The 13,809-nt window shown below is 44.6% G+C and overlaps 1 protein-coding gene across 6 annotated transcripts in view; it reads right to left on the bottom strand.

The window, feature by feature from the left end:
- ZCWPW2 (zinc finger CW-type and PWWP domain containing 2) overlaps positions 1-13,809 on the bottom strand; it is a 139,343-nt gene that overhangs the window by 96,195 nt on the left and 29,339 nt on the right. For 3 of the 6 annotated variants that reach the window (XM_075587002.1, XM_075587004.1, XM_075587003.1), the window contains exons 2-3: positions 4,523-4,588; positions 4,094-4,171 (exon numbers count right to left, since the gene is read on the bottom strand). The exons of 2 other annotated variants lie outside the window; for them this stretch is intronic. The gene's annotated coding sequence lies outside the window, so the exon portion shown is untranslated. The remainder of the gene's footprint in view (positions 1-4,093; positions 4,172-4,522; positions 4,589-13,809) is intronic. One more of the 6 variants, XM_075587005.1, reaches the window with a different exon arrangement.

Raw genomic sequence — 13,809 nt, 5'->3', positions numbered from 1 at the left:
AATATCCCAGATTGGGAGAAACTAAGACAGAGCGCCTGCAGTTACCTCTGAAACTTTAGAAATCAGGCATAGGATTATCATAGACATAGAAACCGGCAGTTAAATCTGAAACTTTAGAAATCAGGCATAGGAATATCATTGGTTGCAGAGAAATGACAACATAAGCAACCAAACAATGGAAGTTCTCATGTTTTTTTAAATTGAACCCTGTAAGACAGCAGTGGTCCAACCAGGGTAAGCAGAGAAAAACAAGCCTTGTCCAGGGAATGAAAGTCAGAGTCTACAATAGGGTTAACAGGTATTGCAGGGGTTAACCCAGGCACTGCAAAAACTTCAGCGAGAAAAAGCACTGGATGTTGCAGCAATAGTTCTAGCTTTTGCAGAAACCTTTTTTTTTTAATGAAATAAATCTTGCAGAACACTTTGCAGCAACAAAAAAAAACCTTCAAGATCCCAACTGGCATTTCCAAACACAAACAAAAGTATTTATCTTCAACCAAGCGGATGGGGTCTACTGAAGCAGGCAGGAAAGGGTGCAGGCAGGAAAAGGATCTGATTCAGCGAGGTCCAGAAGTGGCCTTTGTTTTTTGTCACGGGGAGACTCCTGTGGCGGGTAGGACCTCAGTGGCCAGAACAGCGGGGCGCAGGCAAGGAGAGTTGGGGTTACGGGCTGAGGTCGGTGGCAAGCAGCAAGCAGGAATGTCGGGGTCACATGTAGAAGTCGGCAACATGAGGGCAGGAGTAGAACAGGGGAGCAGGGACTGAGACTATGGAGCAGGGACTTAGACTGGGGAACAGGTACTGAGAGCAGGGAACAACCATGGACAGGCCAGATTACCAGCAAGGGCCTTTAATAAAGGTACAGGACTCCAAACACAGAACAGGTACAGAAACGGAAGCTGTGGCAGAAGCATGGGCATAAGGAGCCTGACACAAAACAAAGGCAAAGGAAAAGAACAAGAAGCAGGAACTATAAGGACAGAGACAGGAGCAACAAAAAGACAGACAGAAGAGCCCCAGAGCATACAGAATGCAGCAGCACACCCGGTGGACAAAGAGGGAACTATTGCTGAGCAGGATGTCTAGGAGACCCTGACACTAACCTTAGCCTGTGATCTGAGGCCTGAGATGCAGGGGTAGTCAAGTCCAATTCCGGGGTCAAGGCACGCGGCAGGCAGAGATAGTCAAGTCCAATTCCGGGGTTGAGGCAGGCGGCAGGCAGGGGTGGTCAGGTCAAGGCAGAGGTCAAGCACAAGCAGGTAATCACAGAGGCAAAGACAGGACACAAGCAGAACAAGATACAGAGTAATTTGCACGAGCACTGACAGGGAGCAACTGCCTGCTAATTAAAGGCCAGAAGCAGCTGCTTGCAATGAGGGCCAGAGAGAGGCTGACTTCCTGTCAAGAAGTGAGGAGCAGGAATTGCCAGGAAGTAAGATGGTCACGGTACTGCTGCGGCCCCTCCTATCCTCTCCTACTTACCCGGATAAATGCGGGGATTTTCTCAGTTTCTCTCAGAGTTTCCCGCGCGGCGGCCGCATCATTATATACAGTAGCGACATCTTTTATTCGAGTAAATGCCGGCGGCATGCCGGGATCTACCCCAGCTGCCGCCAGTCAGAAACGCGCGCCGCCGCGTTTCCCCCACGCACCCCCCCTCCACATCGCGCGCAATTACCCCCCCAAAGACACCCCGAACCCGGCTTCTACTCTGCCCCTCTGCTTCCCCGCACCCCCGCTTACCTAGATTTGAACTCCAGGGGTGTCGGGGAAGCCTGGGGAAGCCGGGGAAGACGGGGAAGCCGGGCGCGCTTGTGACCGTGACGTCACAGTGCGCCGCCACGCGCCGCGGCTACCCGCTTCCCAGCCTCATTCAGCCAGCGGCATTTGCTCGAATAAGAGCTGCCGCTGCTGTAAGCGCTAATGGCGCTTATCATTGAAAGCGCCCGCGGCGCGGGAAACCTGACGAAAAAAAGCTGCGCGCCGCCGCGTTTTTTAAAATCCCGCGGTGGCGGCCGCAGGAGGATAAAGGCGGCCGCCACTGTAGCTTCATTGAAGGTGAGAGGTCAATTCCTGTCAGCAGCCATCTTAGGTTTCAGGACAGATCCTTTAGAAAGGTAGGCTTTACATTTAATTATTAATGTTATTTTGTAAACATTAACCATGCATTTCATTATTTTTGTAATTGATATGCTTTTTAAATGCTAACAGTTATTTTACTCGGAAGGAAAACAATCTAATGCAAACTCTTTTGCATAAAATACACATGTTAATTAGTTGACAGATGATCTGACTCTATGACCATATACAGCTGTGATTTTCAACCTGGGTTCTGTGAGCACCCCTCAGGGGTGCTGCGGCTACCGGGGGGGGGGGGGGGGGAAGGATGGGACATCTCTCCCAGCTGTACCAGACCCGGCGTCGTGGCAGTACCCCACATAGCAGTGACCGGTGGCTCCCGAGCTCAACAGCAGCAGCAGCAGCCCGGTCACTGCTATTTTTCCTCTCCCTGCTTCGTCCCCAGAATTTCACAATCGAATTCTGAGGTTCCCTGACCAAAGGAAAGTTGAAAACCACTGATATACAGCAAGGCTCTTCAATTCATTTTCCAAGGGAGACAGATCCAAAAGATTGTAGGAGCAGAAGGGACACAAGTTACTGTATTTGAATGATACATAAAACATATTATATTTAAAAATGTTACAATCATTTATAACAACTGTACCATATATAAATAATTACATTACCTTAAATTACAAGTGAGTTTCAGTGGGAAAAACTGCACTTAAGACGCTTAAGTAATGGTATGGAATTACCAGGAAAGATTGTCCAAGGGCCATATCGAGGCACTTCATGGACCGAATATGGACAGCGGGCCTCCAGTTGAAGAGCCTTGATATACTCTATGTTAAAATGTACCAGGGAACATTTTAAAGACCATGTATTTGTTCCTTGATCCCCAGTGTCACAAATCTAAAGCAAAACTTTCCAATATATGGTGGATATTCAATTAAATAAAGTACTCAGGCATGTAGCATTAGTTCAGGACTGTTTTGTAGTGTAATGTGTACTTAGTTGCTTTTTGAATTTAGATTCAACAGCCAAGCTCTAAAAACAAACAAATACAATTCTCAATGTCTTAGTCTGCATGCCGCACATATCCAAGTGGCACATTATAAGTGGCAGGACTACTGAACAACTCAAGTTTAAAAGGAAGGAACTGTTACCCTAATGGATCTTATCCTTCTTCTCTCCTCAGGTAAAAACCATCTCTAAATCCTATCATTGAAGCCTTTGCTGTGTGTATTATAGTACAGTATATGCAAGTGACAATGCTAGGTAAAAACCATCTCTAAATCCACTCATTGAAGCCTTTGCTGTGTGTATTATAGTACAGTATATGCAAGTGACAATGCTAGGTAAAAACCATCACTAAATCCTCTCATTGAAGCCTTGGCTGTGTGTATTATATATAGTATAGTATATGCAAGTGACAATGCTAGGTACTGTAAAAACCATCTCTAAATCCTCTCATTGAAGCCTTTGCTGTGTGTATTATAGTACAGTATATGCAAGTGACAATGCTAGGTAAAAAACATATTTGAATGCTGTTTTCTGTCTACCTCTAATCAAATTAAGTGTTGCCACCTAGGCAGGGAACACCCAGTGAAGAAAACCATCTGTTTGAATGTGCCTCAGATGTGCTAATTAAGCCGACAGAACCTAACTGTCAGGTGACTGTTTAGGCCCATATAAACAGAACAGCTTTAGTCTGCATGCAGCACATATCCAAGTGGCAGGACCACTGAACAACTCAAGTTTAAAAGGAAGTTCAAAAGAAGTGAAGAAGATGTGGACAACACATATTGGCCCCGATTCCTGTATTTGAACAACGCTGGAAAGGAGGATATCATCTATACCAGACTGCATCATTACTGCTGTGATGCCTTTACCATTTATATTTGCTGTGACTTCACTTCTTCTCAAATTATGCACTTCTTTTTACCAGCCTCAGTATGTCTCTAACTCTATTCATATATCTCCATCTCTCCTTCCTTCACCACTTCTCTGTTCACATGAACTCCTTTCTTACCTGTATATGTTTAGCTGTATTGCAATGCTAGAGTCAGTTCAGGGTTTCAGTGTATTTTGCAGTCAGTTTTGGGAGAGGCTGCAGTAAATAAATTGTAAAGGGGTGGGGGGTTGAAATAGGCAGATTAGCAAGCTTGGGATAATAGTGTGATCTGAATAGCTTACCGTTTGTTTTCTAGAGTAAAAGAGTGTGCAGTAGATCCAGTCCCCAGTCACCTCTAGTCAAACTGTAGTCTAACTGTATTTATCACTTAAAAGCTCACTTTAAATGCCTCACTGCCCAATGCAGCAAAGGTGTTGGTATTATACAGAAAAAACAGTCACATGACCCTCCCCCTCCCCAGTCAGTCAGCTTGTTCCATTTGGTCAATTAACAGCACACAGTTAAGAGGGAAAAAAAAAAAAACTTTTTACATTCAAACATACTAACTTATATCAATTCTACAAGGCCACAGTCAGGCTTTTACACAGGATTTGCACAGCATCAGGAACATACCTGTGAAGAGAATGCAATTAGATCCATGTCACATCAGCTGAGGTTATTGGTCATTGCATGAAGAAAGTGAGTATATTAACTGTAGTCTAACTGTATTTATCACTTAAAAGCTCACTTTAAATGCCTCACTGCCTAATGCAGTTCCTGCCCAATGCAGCAAAGGTGTTGGTATTATACAGGAACAGGCACACACCTGCTGTTAGTCTGCTCACACTCACTCTGCTCACAACAGCTCCTTGCAGCACTGCCTACCTCTGGCATCATGAACCTGCTATGTATTTTAACTCTTTTCTTTCTCCTGGCCTCATGGAGATGTTACCCCCTCTATCCACTACAAACTCCTCCATCCTGGCCCACACCCAACATCACCATACACCCTGGACTACTCAAAAGCCTTGCACTATCTACTGAATGTTGGTGGAGAACTCTAAAAACCAGCACACCAACCACTGCTCACTCTAATGGCAAAAACCACAAATCTACAACTTGCAAACAACTAACCAAATTTCTACTCATACTATTACTCTCTTTAGCAGGTGATATTGAAACTAACCAAGGTCCTCCCATTTCAGCTCTGTCCCATGCCCCTGGGAATTCCACCTTTAAATTCCAAAAAGGGCTATCTGTCGCCCATATAAACATCCGGAGCCTGCTGCCCAAACTGGATGAACTAAGGGCATGGTGCCTTATGCATAAACCCAAAGCCATCGTTCTTACAGAAACATGGCTATCCCCTAAAACCCCTGATGCACATATTGCCATTCAGGGATCCTCCATTTTTAGGAGAGATAGGTCAAAGAGAGGAGGAGGGGTGTTATTTTATATTGCAGACACCTTACAATTTACACTGTTAAATTGCCCACCAAGCCCACCCTCTTTTGAAACTCTAGTTGGCAAAATCTGCCTCCCCTTTTCTAAGCCCATCTTGCTTGCTGGCATCTACCGCCCCCCTAAAGCCCCTCTACAATCCCTGACTGATATCACCCAATTTCTTGGCTCCATTTCCTCTCTGAATGAGAAGAGTGAGCTGCTAGTTCAAGGGGATTTCAACTTCAATTGGCTTGACCCTAAAAACCACAAAATCCAGATACAACTCAAGTCACTTAACCTATCACAACTCATTTCCCAATCCACACGGATAAACCTGAAATCGCATAACCATTCCTTGCTAGACTGGATTCTCTCCTCAAACCCCAGCAGAATCCAATCCTCTGGCATCCTTCCTGATATTTTCAGTGACCATGCAATAGTGTACTGTGTAAGGAAAATTAAACCGCCCCAATCAAGCCCTAAAGTTCTCCTCACTAGAACATTTAAAAACTTTAACCCACAACAGTTTCTGGATGACCTTACCAACTGCCCATGGCACAGATTCGATTTAATTCCCAACCCTGATTCTGCGCTCGACTATATCCAATCCGAGTTCTTAAAACTCTGCGATACCCATGCTCCACTACGCAAAATAAGGGAACGGGGGGCCCACCTTCCATGGGTTACAACTGACCTTATAGCACTCTACCAGTTCAGGGATGCCTTGTGGAAAAGCTACAAAGTAACTGGCACTACCAAGGATCTCAAACACTACAGATGCATGCGGAACATGTGCACAAGGCAAACAAGGCATGCAAAAGCACAATATTACTCTGACAATCTCCACCAAAATACATCAAACCCAGCTAACTTTTGGAAGGTTATCAACAATATATTCCAGCCTCCTAACCATCAACAACCAAGTAATATCAATAAGGGGGATATTACTCTGACAAACCCCACTGACATTGCAAATGCATTCAATGATTACTTTGTGGGGTGTGCCACTAACTTATTAGCGAAACGCAGCCCAAACCACAAACCTGAATCTCATCCTGGGAGTACCCCTATAGCCCCACCCCCTCCCAACACTGCCCACAATTTTCAATTTAGCCCAGTATCTGAAGAGGAGATTACACAAGCGCTCCTCAAACTAAAACTAAGCAGCCAATGTGGACCCGACTTACTACAATCTAGGTTCCTACGACTTGGTGCCCCAGCCATTGCCAAACCAATTGCGTCCATAGTCAACTCTATCCTGTCTGCAGGCCATATCCCTAAGACCTGGAAAACTGCCAGAGTTGTCCCAATCTTCAAAAGTGGGGACAAAAACACTGTCTCAAACTACAGGCCAATCTCACTTCTCCCAATTCTATCCAAAGTTATGGAAAAATGTGTCCACTCCCAATTAAGCGATTTCTACACCAAGACAAATTTCCCTAGCCAATTCCAGTCTGAGTTTCGTCCCAAACACTCCACCGTAACTACCCTGCTAAAAGTTTGCAATGAAATCCAGTGTGGAATGGAACGGGGACAACTCACTGGTGCAGTATTCCTAGATTTTGCAAAGGCTTTTGACACAGTTGATCATGTTATCCTGCTTAACAAACTCCAGAGCTCTGGAATAGGGAAACATGCTTTAAACTGGTTTCAGTCCTACCTATCAGGAAGATCCCAACATGTGTCCATCTCAGGCTCTAACTCCAACCCCCTGGATATCACCTGTGGTGTCCCGCAAGGCTCTGTTCTGGGGCCCTACTCTTCTCAGTGTTTATTAATGATCTTCCCACAGCTTGTAAGGAAGCCTCAATACACATGTATGCAGATGACACAATCCAATATGCACACAGCCATAGCCTCTCTGACCTTCAACACATACTTCAGTCTGACTTTTTGAGACTCGATAACTGGATTTCCCAAAACAAACTGTTTTTAAACACTGACAAGACTGTAACAATGGTATTTGGGACCAAGACTAAATTTGTAAAGCTTACAGTGACTGAGCTCCTGATTAGAACCAACGCTAACACCACCCTAACACCTTTCACTAGTTTTAAATACCTGGGCTTATGGTTTGACTCCCACTTAACATTCGGGATGCACATTGATACCCTGACAACCAAGACCTATGCCAAACTAGGGGTACTTTACAGGAACAAATCCTCCCTAAGTCTCCTGGTCAGAAAGCGTATTGCACAGCAGATGCTAATGCCAATTATTGACTATGGAGACATAGTATATGGCTCGGTTCCTCAAACCCACCTTAGCAAACTTGACACCCTCTACAATTCAATTTGTCGTTTTGTTCGCCAATGCAACTACAACACACATCACTGCGAAATGCTCAAAGAACTAGATTGGTCATCACTAGAGTCTAGGTGCAAAGTTCACCTTTCCTGTCTCACCCTCAAATACTTTCTGGGCAAGCTACCCAGCTACCTGAACAAGCTCCTCACCCCTACCACATGCAGCACCTATCACCTGAGATCAGACTCCAAAAGACTATTCATGGTCCCAAGGCTCAAAAAAGTATTCGGACGTTCCTCCTTCTCCTTCCGTGCACCCCAAAACTGGAACAACCTACCAGAGACTCTCATATCCACCACCAGCTTAAGTTCTTTCAAATCTAAGGCTGTCTCACACTTTAATCTGGTCTGTAACTGTTTCATACGCTCATAATATATATTTTCTTTAACTGTGCACGCAATGTCTTGTATATAATGTACACCTTGTTCATTTATGTAACTGTACTTGTAACCATGTATTATTTGTTTTACTCTGTGCCCAGGACATACTTGAAAACGAGAGGTAACTCTCAATGTATTACTTCCTTGTAAAATATTTTATAAATAAATAAATAATACCTGCGCCCTCTGACACCACACAGCTATATCCCCTGCACTAAAACACACCCCTATATATCATCCTCACACATCCTCTTTCTATCCATGCTTCTCCTCCTTGCTTCTGGGGATATCTCTCCCAATCCTGGTCCCTGCCTTATTTCTACATGCGCTCGTCCTTGCCTGCCAATTGCAACCTCTACTCCTTCTGGTGTCAACCCCTCCAACCTCATACCCATACCCTGCCACCCTCCCTCCTCTGCCCTTTGGAATGCTCGCTCCCTTTCTAACAAGTTCCTCTCTGTACATGACTTCTTTCTCTCTCACTCTCTGCTCCTATTTGCTATAACTGAGACCTGGCTCATTCAGTCTGACTCTGCTCTGGAAGCTGCCCTCTCTTATGGTGGCCTTTCCTTCTCCCACACTCCACGCACTGATGGCAGGGGTGGAGGCATAGGGCTCCTGCTCTCCTCTCTCTGTCATTACCGAACCCTTCCTATTCCTCCATCTCTTGCTTTTCCCTCATTTGAGGCTGACACTGTCCAGATTTTCTCTCCTCTCCCTGTCCATGTGGCGGTCATCTATCGCCCACCTACCTCTACTCATCCCCCTTCTGCCTTTCTCTCACTTTGAATCCTGGCTCTCTTTCTTCCTCTCCTCAGACTCCCCTGTTCTTCTCCTTGGGGACTTCAATTGCAACATTGATGACCCCTCTCTCCCTTGGGCCTCCCGCTTTCTTTCTCTAACCTCTTCTTTTGGCCTTCAACAGTGGACTGCAGCCAGCACCCACAAGGATGGCCACAACTTAGACCTGGTTTTCACTAAAAACGTCTCTCTCTCTGATTTCTCCTTTTCCCCTTTTCCTCTCTCTGACCATCACCTCATCTCATTCTCTCTATCTCGCTTCTCCCCTTCTCCACCTCCATCTACCCCCCGGTTCGGCAGAAACCTACGCTCTATTCACTTACATGACTTTGAGTCCACTTAACGCTCCTCCCTCTCCTCTCTCAGCTTTGCTACAGACCCTGACAACCTGGTCAGGAACAACAACTCTGCCTTGTCCTCCTCTCTTGATCTACATGCCCCGCTTTCTCTCTGCCGCACTCGCCCTTCTAACCCTAGACCCTGGCTAAATTCCCACACGTGCATGCTGTGTTCCTCCACTCGTTCCTCTGAACGCCTCTGGAGGAAATCTCATACTCTCGCAGACTTCCTTCACTACAAATTTATGCTATCCTGTTCCAACTCTGCCCTCTTGCAAGCTAAACAAGCCTACTTTTCTTCTCTAATCAACATATAATAACCTACGCCGACTGTTCTCTGTCTTTGATACTCTACTCAAACCACCCTCAGCTGCCTCTCCTTCCTCCATCTCCGCTCAGGACTATGCTGACTATTTTAAGGAAAACGTGGAATCCATACGGCAGAACATCCCGTTTCTTCCTCCCATCCTACACCGCTTCCTAACTCTCCTCCTGCCTTCCTTGACTCTTTTTCCACTGTCTGAGGAGGATGTGTCGCTGTTGATCGCCTCTTCTCCCTCTACCACTTGCCCTCCTGACCCCATTCCATCCCATCTCCTAAAACCTCTTGCTCCTACTATAATCCCTACGCTCACACACATTTTTAACTCCTCCCTCTGCTCTGGAACCTTTCCATCCTCCTTCAAAAAACAGTCATACCATTACTCAAGAACAGCAAGCTTGACCCTACCTGTCTTTCTAACTATCGACCTGTCTCCCTCCTGCCTTTTGCCTCTAAACTCCTTGAACGTCTTGAATTCTCTCGCTTGCTCCATTTTCTCAACACCTATTCTCTCCTAGACCCTCTACAATCTGGCTTCCGCACTGCTCACTCCACGGAAACAACCCTCACTAAAATAACTGACGACCTCCATGCTGCCAAAGACAGAGGTCATTACACTCTGCTCATATTACTCGACCGCTCTGCAGCATTTGACACCGAGGACCACCCTCTTCTCCTTCACATTCACCATACTCTTGGTATTCGGAACAAAGCTCTATCCTGGATCTCATCCTACCTCTCCCATCATACACTCAGTGTCTCTTCTGCTAACACCTCCTCCTCTATTGATCTCTCTGTGGGGGTACCCCAGGGCTCTGTCCTGGGACCTCTTCTTTTTTCTCTGTACACACTCTCTCTAGGTGACCTAATAACATCTTTTTAATTATCACCCCTATGCTGACGACACACAAATATACTTTTCAACACCTGACCTTACACCTGCTGTACAAACCAAAGTTTCTGAGTGTCTCTCTGCTATATCATCCTGGATGGCCCTCCGTCGCCTTAAACTCAACATGGCTAAAACAGAGCTCCTCATATTTTCTCCCAAACCTGGCCCTACTACCTCCTTCCACATTACTGTTGGAACTGCGATCATTCACCCAGTAGCCCAAGCACGCTGCCTAGGGGTCACCCTCGACTCCTCTCTCACATTCGCCCCTCACATTCAAAACATTTCTAAAACCTGTCGCTTTTTCCTCCGCAATATAACAAAGATACGCCCTTTCCTCTGTTGCTCAACTGCTAAAACTCTGACTCAGGCCCTCATTCTCTCTCGTCTTGATTACTGTAACTTCCTGCTGTCCGGCCTTCCTGCCTCTCACCTGTCTCCCTTACAATCTATCCTAAACGCTGCTGCCAGAATCACTCTACTCTTTCCTAGATCTGTCTCAGCATCTCCCCTCATGAAATCCCTCACCTGGCTTCCGATCAAATCCTGCATCTCACACTCCATTCTTCTACTCACTTTTAAAGCTTTACACTCTTCTGCCCTTCCTTACATCTCAGCCCTAATTTCTCGTTATGCAACATCCAGACTCTTGCGTTCTTCTCAAGGATGTCTTCTTTCTACCCCCTTTGTATCTAAAGCCCTCTCCCGCCTTAAACCTTTTTCACTGACTGACCCACACCTCTGGAATGCCCTTCCCCTCAGTACCCGACTAGCACCCTCTCTAACCACCTTTAAGACCCACCTTAAGACACACTTGCTTAAAGAAGCGTATGAATAGCACTGTGGATATTCTGAACACGATACATAAAGCTTGGCCCCCTGCAGACGCACTTACCAGAACTCCCTTCTACTGTCTCTGTACGTTCTCCCTACCTAACAATTAGACTGTAAGCTCCTCGGGCAGGGACTCCTCTTCCTTAATGTTACTTTTATGTCTGAAGCACTTATTCCCATGACCTGTTATTTATATTATCTGTTAATTATTTGATTACCACATGTATTACTACTGTGAAGCGCTATGTACATTAATGGCGCTACATAAATAAAGACATACAATACAATACAATGTAAAGGGCTTATTAATGGATAATCCATTATACTAAAACAAAAGACGTTTTCGGCTGACCGTATAGTACACAACTTATCCACACAAATTAGTATGAAATTATATTTTCCAGTGCCAGAGGTCCGGTGACACCAGATTGCCACCGGACTTCTGGCATGTGCGGTTGTGATCGATTCAGCAGAGTTCACATGATCGACACAACCCATAGCTGTTGGAGGGGTTAGCCCGATCATTCTCTAGAAAACTAGAATTTGTGCCATGATGCAGTTGTGTGAAAAAGTACACCCTCTTTGAATTCTATGGTCTTACATATCAGGACATAATAACAATCATCTGTTCCTTAGCAGGTCTAAAAATTAGGTAAATACAACCTCAGATGAACAAAAACACGTGACATACTACACTGTGTCATGATTTATTTAACAAAAATAAAGCCAAAATAGAGAAGCCATGTGTGAAAAACTAAGTACACCTTATGATTCAATAGCTTGTAGAACCACATTAGCAGCAATAACTTGAAGTAATCATTTTCTGTATGACTTTTTAAGTCTCTCACATTGTTGTGGAGGAATTTTGGCCCACTCTTCATTACAACGTTGCTTCAGTTCATTTAGGTTTGCGGCATTTGTTTATGCACAGCTCTCTTAAGGTCCCGCCACAGCATTTCAATTGGGTTGAGGCCTGGACTTTGACTGGGCCATTGCAACACCTTGGTTCTTTTCTTTTTCAGCCATTCTGTTGTAGATTTGCTGGTGTGCTTGGGATCATTGTCCTGTTATATGACCTAATTTCGGCCAAGCTTTAGCTGTCGGACAGATGGCCTCACATTTGACTCTAGAATACTTTGGTATACAGAGGAGTTCATGGTCGATTCAATGACTGCAAGGTTCCCAGGTCCTGTGTCTACAAAACAAGCCCAAATCATCACCCCTCCACCACCGTGCATCACAGTTGGTATGAGGTGTTTGTGCTGATATACTGTGTTTGGTTTTCGCCAAACGTGGTGCTGTGCATTATGGCCAAACATCTCTACTTTGGTCTCGTCTGTCCAAAGGACATTGTTCCAGAAGTCTTGTGGTTTGTTCAGTTGCAACTTTGAAAACCTAAGCCGAAGAAGAGGCTTTCTCCTGGCAACCCTGCCAAACAAACCATACTTGTTCAGTCTTTTTCTAATTGTACTGTCATGAACTTTAACATGCTAAGTGAGGCCTGTAGAGTCTGAGATGTAACTCTTGGGTTTTTTGCAATTTCTCTGAGCATTGCACGGTCTGACCTTGGGGTGAATTTGCTGGGACGTCCACTCCTGGGAAGATTGGCAACTGTCTTGAATGTTTTCCACTTTTGAATAATCTTTCTCACTGTAGAATGATGGACTTTAAATTGTTTGGAAATGGCCTTATAACCCTTCCCAGATTGATGGGCAGCAACAATTGCTTCTCTGAGATCATTGCTGATGTCTTACCTCCTTGGCATTGTGTTAACACACACCTGAATGCTCCAGACTAGCAAACTGCTAAAACTTCGGCTTTTATAGAGGTGGTCACACTTGCTGATGATCAATTAATCAAGGGCATTTGATTAGCAGCACTTGTCTGCTACTTAGCATCTTAATTCCTACGGAAGCAGTAAGGGTGTACTTAGTTTTTCACACATAGCTTATCCATTTTGGCTATATTTTTGTTAAATAACTCACGACACTTGTGTAATATGTCATGTGTTTTTGTTCATCTGAGGTTGTATTTACCTAATTTTAAGACCTGCTAAGGAACAGATGATTGTTATTATGTCCTGATATGTAAAACCATAGAATTCAAAGAGGGTGTATTTTATTTTTCACACAACTGTATCTGGTATGCCAATAGGGCTTCTGACATCCCAGGTCCCATTACATACCAGATAAGTCACAAGGGAACTCTAAAGGTTGAAGCACATGCTCAATAGCTATTTTGAATAGTTAAAATGCACCAACAATATTGCCAAAAACTAAATTAATTGACCTACTAAAGCCACCTATTTGCCGTTATCAGGACGTCTGTGTTATTAGTCATCTGCTGCCATCTGTGTTTAGGCTGCAGCTCAGTTTTTGGGTCATACAACTTGCATAATTAACGAGCGACATAAGGATGAACATCTTTATTTATAATTAGACACTTTAACAAGGATCTGTACATTACAATTTATTCACCTTAATTATACTTTACTCCGTTATAAAATGTACTTGAAACTCTTCATTTGACCGCCATGA

Source organism: Ascaphus truei, chromosome 2 (genome assembly GCF_040206685.1).
Source record: "Ascaphus truei isolate aAscTru1 chromosome 2, aAscTru1.hap1, whole genome shotgun sequence".
NCBI classification, from domain to species: Eukaryota; Metazoa; Chordata; class Amphibia; order Anura; family Ascaphidae; genus Ascaphus; species Ascaphus truei.
This window is presented reverse-complemented; position numbering and strand designations above follow the sequence as displayed.